The sequence below is a fragment of the Pezoporus flaviventris genome, unplaced genomic scaffold (genome assembly GCF_033815535.1).
Source record: "Pezoporus flaviventris isolate CSIRO_AGI_PZ_B2104156 unplaced genomic scaffold, CSIRO_AGI_Pfla_v1 ptg000037l, whole genome shotgun sequence".
Classification (NCBI taxonomy): domain Eukaryota; kingdom Metazoa; phylum Chordata; class Aves; order Psittaciformes; family Psittacidae; genus Pezoporus; species Pezoporus flaviventris.
The window spans coordinates 10,827,996-10,837,987 of NW_026892585.1; the positions used below are offsets into that span (position 1 = coordinate 10,827,996).

The window sequence follows — 9,992 nt, forward strand, 5'->3', positions numbered from 1 at the left end:
AGGTGTGTTAGTCACTAAAACACTGCAATGACCTCTTAATTTAGATATTGTTCAATATAAATCTTGACCTTACAGAAACCAGTTGTTAAGAGTGTGTGATTTGAAGCGTTGTATCTTAAAACACAGGAGTTCTGAGGATCGGAATGAAGCTTTATTCTCATATTACACCACAAAGGTGGAATTCATTTAGGTGGTTAAGTGTGTAAAAAATTTAAAATTTAGTGGTCTCATACCAAAATAGCTCTTCTACACAATAACCACTTTAACTCAGTACCTGATTTTGCTTACTTTGATCTCCACGGGTAACAGTGAGAGACGGTTAAGAATGAGCTTCTACCAGCTTTGCTCTGAGTAGGGCCACTGCGTCCATCTACTGTAACTGTATTTTTCATTACATCTCCTCTCTTTGTGTTCTCTCACCTCTCCTACACACCTCTCCATCTCCATTCTTCTCCCCTCTATGCACAGCCTGGGTACTTCAGTGCTATCAAACCATGGCGTGACTTCACCCGTCAAGGGTGGGTTTTGTGACTGACATGGCATGACTGCAGAGGGTCACATTAACATTGTTTTCCTGTCTGTATAACTGCTTTTATTTTGAGGTCTGAGATAAAATCCCATTGGAAAAAAATGTTGCTGGAATTTTCTACTTCTACGCTAAAAGCCCTTTCTGGAAACAGCACAGCTATACCAACAAGACTACACTGTTCAAATGACAGGTCAGCTCTACCCTGAAGTGTCTCATGGGCTTGAATGGGTGTCCTAGCAAAGAGAAGGACCTGTCTGGAAAACTTCCATGTTTACTACACTCTGTTTAATGTTAACGGAAACATTTCTGCCTGTTTATATGTGGGTGTTACACAAGCATTCTCAGACTGCTGGAGACAAGGATCGGAGTTACAGATCAAGTCTAACAGTAGCACAGGAGGGTATTAAGTTAGCATTGTGGAGAGTAAAATGAAACAGGTACCAAGGCCTGAATGCATGGCTGATCCCTACTACCTACCTACCACGCGCAGATGCCAAGCTTCTTTGCAAAATCCCATTTTCAATAATTTGCAGGAATACTTGTTTGGTCATACAGTGTATTTACATGCCATTTTTAAATGAAACCTTGTGAGCCACTGCACCAGACACTCCCACACACTCACATCAAATGATGTAGAGTAAACTTACTGTTACAAACACAATACATTAAATGAACTGTACTGGTAGGAACTCAATGTATACTGTAATTGCTCAGACTAAGGAGCCAGTATCACAAAATAAGCACCATCAATTCCACTAAAGTAATGACTGCAGAGTTACTATGCAACCAGCTCTTTATATGTCTTGTTTGTGCTACCTTCTTTGCATTCTTGGCTCCTCTCCCTATTAGCATTATAAACTGATTACAGCATAGCTCACTTTGAATTCTCTACTGTAACTATTTTTCATTAAAAATGTGTTCTCTTTGTGTTCTCTCACGACTCCTACACAACTCTCTCTCTCTCTCCATTTTTCTCTCTCTGTGCACAGGCTGGACACTCCAGTGTTATCACTCTATTGCCCTGAAGGTGCTGGGATTTTGAAAGATACAAAACTAAGCTGAAACAAAACACTAGTAGTAAAGACTAAGCCACCCTCTAGGCAAAGGGAACCAGTTATAACATGGGGTAGTTCTAAAGCGGGATTACTTAGCCTGTAATACATTTCTTTCCAACTTGCTCCCATCCATAAACCCAGTGCTGTTTTATCTGTAGGGATTTCAGACTGGTTTTGCTGCTGTGCAGAGCTCCTGAGATTCAGAGTATAAGCCTAACCTGATGGTTGCACATCTCCCAAACAGATCTGACAAGCAGCTGTACCCACTGACATATCCTTGGTTGGTAAGTGCTCACTCTGACTCACAATAGTTAGGAAAACAAAATGAGAAGCAAAACTGGCTTTAATACCTCCCTGGTCTGTTTGCAAGACACATTTGCTATAGTTAAAGTGACTCTTGAGTTCTTTACATCCAAAAGGACTACAAATAATTTCACATTCTGCAGACAGTAAGAGTTACTAATAACATTTTAGAACTACCCTGAGAGCTGATTTAAGTACTGCAACAGACTAATAACATATAACCATTGCTTCCCTACTTAGTAATTTATAAAACATAAAACATTCTGCAGAACGTTCAACGGCTGTACTGTAATTCTACCAACTGTTCTATTTTCTTGGTTCCTCACGTGAATTCCTCATAAGGGAGGAAGGAGACTTAAAACAATTGTCCCATAATTGTGTGCGTGATGTGGGCAGGCTATTATATGCTCACAAGAATGTTGTCACTAGCCTATTAAACGACCTTGTTCACTTAAAACAGGTTTCAATTTAGATGCAAAGTAACTTCAATAGCTTGGAGCCATTAGAAGTTTACTGGAAGCTGGCTGTAAGCACTCTCAAGGGGATGAGGAGTTCCCTGTTCAGAACACATGACATCACCGACTTACTTCCAGGACCACTGTACCCTATACCACTTGCTAAGGCAGCAAACCAAACAAATATAATCACAAAATTAAAAGATGTTTATCATATAACTATTTCTTCTTCAATTGTGAAACTGCAGGGAAAACAATGCTGTTGTCAGTGAGCCAAAACACAGTTGCCAAAACAACTTTTTGCATAACAAGCCGCTGTGCCTATATTACTCTTTGATACCCAAGACTGCCATATATCAGTTCCTAACACAGCAACATCCTTTACCTCAGCAATGATTTCCTTCCAAGGCAGACACACCTGAAATTTAACAGGAGTAAAAGCTCATTGTAGACAGGACATCCGTCTTGCAGGGTGATGCCTTGCAACAGGTATATGCAGGGATGCCAGTGCATGCCTTAAGAGAGGTTAAGAACACAATTGTCCTTATGCAAGTCAGCTGGAATACAGAAGACATGTGGACCACTGCAAGGTCTCCAACACCACTCAACAGTCATGTGCTCCTCCATGGTTGCTTTTAGCCAGCACTGCTTTATCCTCAGCCACATCCCTCCCTGCCCCCCAGCCCCTCTCAGCCAGCTTACTATTTCTGTTATTTATATATATATACACAAATAGATATAAATACATGCCCATAGGTGACAGAATTCACAACAAACACACAGCTAGATGTTGTTCTAGTTTTCTCTTTCATGGCTAAAAATCCTCTCCTTAAGGTCTACACAGAAACAATAAAGACAACATTATTTCAACATTGCCAGAGTACATGCAACTCAAAATACTCCACATTAAAATTGTTACATTTTTTCCCTTCCTCAAACTCAGAAGAAGACTGAGCTCAAAGAATGTGCAATAACAAAGGAATAAGTTCACTCTTTAGTATTACAGCTCATTTAACCCCACAGCTGGCCTCTCATGCCAAAAAAGAGCATTTTTTTTGATCTTTCTGTATATCACATTTGTACAGAAAAATAATAAAAAAGGGAAACCCATCACCAACACTGACAATTCCTACAATTTCTGCCATTTGGAGGCTTCCTCAAACAACATTTGACAAGCTGTGTCACACGCACAGACTGAGGGGTTTCAACATCAGAGATTTACATATCACACAGTTGTTCTTCATTCCATTAAGAATGCTCATGGTTTCCCACGATTTAAATGTTGAGGTGCATGCTATTAGACGAATAAGTCAGCTGAAACGAAGAGGATTTTCCAGTTATAGAAAATAATCCAGTTACAATCACTTAACTGTCCTGATAACTAACAGAATAGCCAACATTTTCTCCCAGTCCATCCAGCTCCTCTCTTTTCAGACTTTGATTGAAAGACGAAGAATGACTGACAGCTTTCTGCGCAGACCTCTCCATTATCTATCTCCAGACATCAAAATGCCAGAGGAATGGATCACTTCAACTCATACAAGACTAAAGGCTTGCACTGCAGAATGCAAAGTCTCTTTCCAATGAGAATTGGAAACACGAAGTTGAAACAAAACATTAGGGTCATTTTGAGTTTGAAAACGAGTATGTTGGCAGTCTTTCTGCCAGGACAGTTCAGGGATGTACAAATCAGACAGGCAGATCAGGCATAAGAATCCCTCTCCGGGTGACTCCTGGAATACATATGGCCCACTTAACATCTTCATTTTTAAACAGACTCAATTAAGGGGAAGGAGCTGAAGCTATCAGCTTCCATTTAAAAGAAACCCCAAAGCAAACACCAGATTATTTACCTAACCCAGTATGTGAGCACTGAAAGGCACCTTTTATTGGGGGGACTTAATAGGCGTACTTTGTACTTGTTCCTTTTGTTGTAGGCCAGGTCAAGCCATCGTTACCAGCAACGCCTTTTAGGGTGCACTACCACAGCCGAGAGCAGCGATTCAGCCTCACACGGGCACTGCTCTTGCTCATCCCGACGCTGCATCGCGCACACAGGCGCACCGCGGCTCCGGCACACGGGCCCGGCCGGGGAGCAGAGCCCCGGCCCCTTTGTTCGGGCACCGGCGGCGCCGCCGCGCTCCGCCCCCCTCAGGTGCGGGCGTTGGCCGCGGTCACCCCGCGCCCCGAGAACGGAGACGTCGCACCTGCCCCATGTTCCCGCGGCCACGGAAGGCTGCCGGACCCCTTCGCAACCCCGGGCCCTCCGCCGCCCACTCCCCTAAGCGCCGCGGCGAGCAACGGCAGGCCTTGGGCGGGACGCCCCCAAGGTCGACGCCCGTAACCTTCAGAGAAGGGACGGGTGGCGGCTGCCGGGCCCCCGCGGGAGGCTGCGGCCCGCGCCCGCCTCTCCCCACACCCCGGGGCGGGGTCGCCAGGCACAAACCGCCCGGCCAGGGGCAGCGGGGCGGCAGCCGCACCTCAGCGGCAACCCCTTGGGGCTGGGGACAGCGGCGGGCGCGGGGGGGGACGCCCGCCCTCCCGACAGCTCCCGCCGCACCGGAACGCTCCCCCTGCAGCGGGCGGGGCGGGTTCGCCGGGCTCTCACCGCACCATCCCCCGGTGGAGAGGCGCCAGTCAGCTCCTCGCTGCGCGGCCTGCCCGCGTTCCCCCCTTCAGCCCGGGTGCCGCCCGCAACTCACCTGCGGCGGGGCGGCGGCGGGCCACGCTCCGGTGCCCGCTGGAGCAGCGACTGTGGCGGGCGGGGCCGGGCGGGTAGAGGCGGCGCGGCCGAGGGGAGCCCTGGCACCGCCCCCGCGCGCGGCGGTCGGGAGGGAGGGAGGGGGCGGGGCGCCGCAGAGGCACGAGCGTCACAGGGCGAGGCCCCGCCCACCGGCGCCTCGAGGGGAGGGGGCGGGAGCCAGGGGCCGGGGGCAGCGCAGGCGCAGTGGTTGCACTGCCGCGCGCGCGCGCACCGCGGGCGGTGGAGGGGGTGGTGTCGCGAGGCAGCTGCTTCCGGCGGGGCGGGCACGCGCGCGTGGGGTCGGTTGGGGCTGAGGGGCGCCTGTAACGGCCGTGGGGGACCCGTTCCTTCAGGCCCCGCGGTCCCCTCACCCGAGCGGCGGGCTGGAGCGGGAGCCCGCCTGTGTTCCAGCCGCCGCCTTTAGAGCGAGGCAGTGAGACAAACACGGTAGCTTCATGTCAGCTCCCCCTTCCCCGCAGTTAATCCCCGAGTAGATGAGGCATGTTCTGCCATGGTAAGGAGATGGGTTCCTGACGGCTATCGCTAGGTTTATAAACGCGTCTGTTTGTAGTGGCGAAAGCAGAACACGAGCTTCCCTGAGGGACAAGGGCAAGCTGAGGAAGTATTTACCGAGTGTAAGAGGAATTCATCACTGGTGGAAGGGACACGAAGCACTGAAATTATTAGGGATTTTTTTAAAGTCACAGACCCCTCCATGCACGAGGGGTTTAGAGATGCCAAACAAAGCAGGGAGATAGAGTTCCTGTGTTAATAATTCAAATAAACACGATGCCCTAATAACTCACCTCTTGCTGTTAAATCATTGACTTAAATGGGAGCTTTGCATAAACACAGTATGATTTGAACTCGTAAGCGATGAAACAGAACCAAAGCATAGCACAGAACTTGAGCGCTCAGTATGTGGGTTTATCAGGCTGTAACCATTTAGGAAACACACTAATTGTTTTGAGCTTTCCTCCTCACAATCAGGTTCACATCATGCAGCCATTGAGCTCTACTGGTGAAGCAGGTGAACTTTTCTGTACAAAACCCGTATTTTTTGTTCTCTGTGCTCAGTTTTCTGCAATTTTTCACATCTTGGACATTTAACCAATGTTTAGTCCATCTCCCTTTTGGATTTAGTTTTGTTTGCCTCACATGTCAGTATGAGCTAATCTTTGCATATTCCACAGAGCCTGAGAAACTTGATAGTAATAAAGGAGCAAACCAGATGCAGGTTGTTCTGATTAAAACACCAAAATGCATTAATTTACTTGAATAAATGTTGGGTACTGTTAAATGAAGGGAGAAAAAGAAAAGGGGGGGCCAAGGGAAGCTGGTAATACTGAGTCAACAGAACAGTCACAAACATTTTGGATATTTCATGACAGGCTATGATTAGCTCTTCCATGAGACCTTGAAAATGTTGGAAGAGGCTTAGCATGACCCTGTACACATATTGATTCAGGAGCCTTCAAGGAATCCTGGCCCAGCTTCTGCAGCCCTTTGAGTATTCCTGGACTGTATTACTTCCTAATACATATTCCAGAACCTTTCCGCTGGAAGAGTGGCTGAGTCACAGTTAAAATGTCATTAATACTGTGGTCTGTGGCTGTTCAACATTTCCTGCTGCATGGAGAAGTCAAGAATGATTATCCCATCTTCAATGCCTCCATTCAACCGTGTACCAAAATCACCGTGTTTTAAAAATCATTAGTTGCAGAGAACGTGTCACTGGTGGTTGACACGTGGTCACTCCTTCCTCTCTCGTTCCCTTAATCTTTTCATCCTTGTCCCTTTCCTTCACATCATGTCGAAGGGAAGCTCCAATGAAGCTCCAATGATGAAGTCAACCAAGTCTTTGCATTGTTTTTAACAGCAGTTCAGTTCATGCCTAAGAAGTATCAAATATATTCTTGTTGTCGTTACAGTTCAGATCAGAAGCGCACCTCTGACACTAAGCTCTCAAGTGTCCTGATTTGCTCTGCTTTGACTTGCAGTGCAAAGTGGTCTTGGGACAGGCAAACCGGCTTTGTGTAGGGTGGGACAATGAGAGGCACTGCAGGAGTGCGCCTCGTGTGCTTCCACTGCTGATGGACATTCTGTCCATCACCAGACTAGAGCTAGTGCAAAACAAACATAATACATACAGTGTAATTGCCAGTGACTGCTTCACTCTATGGAAATGCCCCTTTTGCACTATGCTACTTGTTCATGGATGTGGCCTTTGTGGCCTTTGTTCATGGCTTTGTGGCCTTTTGATCTCCCTTTAGAGATATCTTGTTTAAGACAATGAATGTCATTGTATTTTGAACTCTGTCCTGTGGCCCAAGCTGCGTTCCATAATGCAACAGAGCACAGTTTATAATATACCCCTCGGCCTCTGTTTGTCAAATGTCCACGGGCACCTTACCTTAGCCCGGTGGAAAAAAATGAGCTCTTTAACCCAAAGCTAACAGAAACATTTCCATGAAAGTGCATTACATGAATAATTCCTATTCAGTTGCTAGGAAGTGACCAGAGTGAGAGCATCCCTGTAGTTTTGGGGCGTAACTTTGGCTCTCTCAGTGTAAGAGAGCAACTGGTCAGAGGAGAGCAGGTATTGCAGCTATTCCACATCACTGACTGCATAGGAACTCAGGGTTGAGCAGTCCAAGGCAGCAGCTGATGAATTGCTCACTGCTCTCTAGTGTTTAAATGCTAGAGAGTGCACCTAAACCCATATAAACAGTGTTGTAGAGATCTGCAGTGTAGCCCTAAGGATGTATGAAGTGATTGTCCTTTGTTGTGTATTAGTGTATGTGGCAATACAACTCTGCACATAAAATACTTGCAGAAAAAAATTACAAAGTGTAATTAAGCTGAGATGTAATTAATTGTGTGCTGGTAGTATTTGCATTATGCACAAGAAGACAACTAAGAAATCAATTGATATTGACAAGGATTTCATTTATTCTAAACAGATGTGGTATTTTAAAAAGTTGTACCTTGTAGAGTTTAACCTTTAAATATAAAAAGCAGATAAAGTTGGGATGGGAGATGGATGGGCAGTGGACTGGCCAAGATCAGAGCAGATTAGTGACACTGTGAGAGTATGTCACGGTTTAACACCAGCTGGCAGCTAAGCACCATGCAGCCCCTCACTTATAGTACCCCCACCTCCCAGTGGGATGGCGAAGAGACTTGGAAGAGGGTAAAACCTGTGGATTGAGATAAGAACAGTTTAGTAATTGAAATAAATATAACAACAATAATAACAGGAAAAAGAGACAGATGTGTAAAACTCAAGAAACACAAGTGATGCACAATACACTTGCTTACAACCTGCTGACTGATGCCCAGTCCATCCCCAGGCAGTGATCTATGGCTCCCAGCCAACTCCCCCCAGTCTATATACTGACCGTGAAGTTTTATGGTATAGAATATCCCTTTGCTTAGTTTGGGTCAGGTGTCCTGTCCATGCTCCCTCCAGGCTTGTTGTGCCCGTCCTCACTGGCAAAGCATGAGAGACTGAAAAGTCCTTGATCGGGGTAAGCACTACTGAGCATAACTAAAGCATCAGTGTGTTATCAGCATTATTCTCATACTAAATCTAAAACCACAGCTCTCTATCAGCTACTAGAAAGAAAATTAACTCTATCCCAGTCAAAACCAGGAGAACTAAAGATACAGTGGACATGTCAGACAAAACATGTTCAAATCTTCAGGAAAAACACTAATGTGCAATTTCCTTTCCCAGGGAACAAAAACCATTTGTTCCCTTTAGCACACGTTTTGTAGCACACAAGATATATCTGAAGCATGCTTTTAAATTAAAATGCTTTATTTTTTTTTAATTTAAATTAAATGCTTTAATTTTATCTTAGATGTCTGTTGAGATGAATGAACCGTGTTCTTTGGAAAATCACCTTATCATGTATAAAAAAATCTTCCTTCATTTTTCTGAGGGACAAAACAGAAAGGGAGCAAAACCACTTAGTGGTTCTTAAGGAAACCCTCCTATTTCAGCCCAGAATTGATTAGCACCTGGTGGGTCTGTGGGCCTTTGTGTTGTAAAGTATGGCTGAACTGAAATCAAAACAGGGGGGTGGGATTTCCTGGTATTATGGGCAATTTCTTCTCTTTTATGCTGGTGGCACAACTACTGGAATTTATTAGGTAATGGTTTAACAATGCATAAGGATGCATGAAATGTATTTGTGATTTAATGGACTTTATAGGTAGCAGGACTGAAGGAAAGAAAACATCCAGCTCAAACCCACCCCTCCACCCTCAACAAAAAAGTAAGGAAAGAGCTAGGAGCTTTCACCTGCCTCCAGTTTGTACTAGTTGTGAGAAATCACAAGTAGCAAGTGATGCATATGGTAAACTATGGCTTGGCTGATTATCAACATGTTCATGCTTCCCAGGTTTGTAATTCTGTGTGCTTTTGGATGAGTGGGTAAGGGATAGTCAGGTTTTAGGGACATACTACACTTGAGGTATATAACTGGCAAAGCCAAGGGCAGATGCAGTATGTAGCTCCCGCCACACAACAGAGAGCAATGCCTGCCTTCAGAAGGTGATGCATATATTGGGGGGTTGAATCTCCATCTGAGTGTCCCTGTTTCTTTCCAAAAACTAGCAGAAGAATCTGATGTGACAAAGCTTATTTTAGTTCCTGCTGTTACGCAGTACAACTGCACATCCTAGGGGACAGCCTATAGGATTGGGATTCAGGTAATCCTAATTCCACTCTGTGCTGGCTGGGCTAGGGTTAATTTTCTTCTTAGTAACTGGTATAGGGCAATATTTTGGATTTGGTCTGAAAACAGTGTTGATAAGGCAGGGATGTTTTCGTTATTGCTGAGCAGTGCTTGCACAGAGTCAAGGCCTTCTCCGCTTCCCACATCACCAGTGAGCAGGCT

At 45.7% G+C, this 9,992-nt stretch overlaps 1 protein-coding gene across 2 annotated transcripts in view; it reads right to left on the bottom strand.

Moving 5' to 3' along the window:
• Nucleotides 1-5,124, bottom strand: part of RALA (RAS like proto-oncogene A) — a 30,976-nt gene extending 25,852 nt beyond the window's left edge. Inside the window, exon 1 of one of the 2 annotated variants that reach the window (XM_061464672.1) lies at nucleotides 5,045-5,124. The gene's annotated coding sequence lies outside the window, so the exon portion shown is untranslated. Of the gene's footprint in view, nucleotides 1-4,195; nucleotides 4,403-5,044 lie in introns of those variants that run through there. The other variant, XM_061464671.1, reaches the window with a different exon arrangement.
• Nucleotides 5,125-9,992: the final 4,868 nt, after the last annotated feature.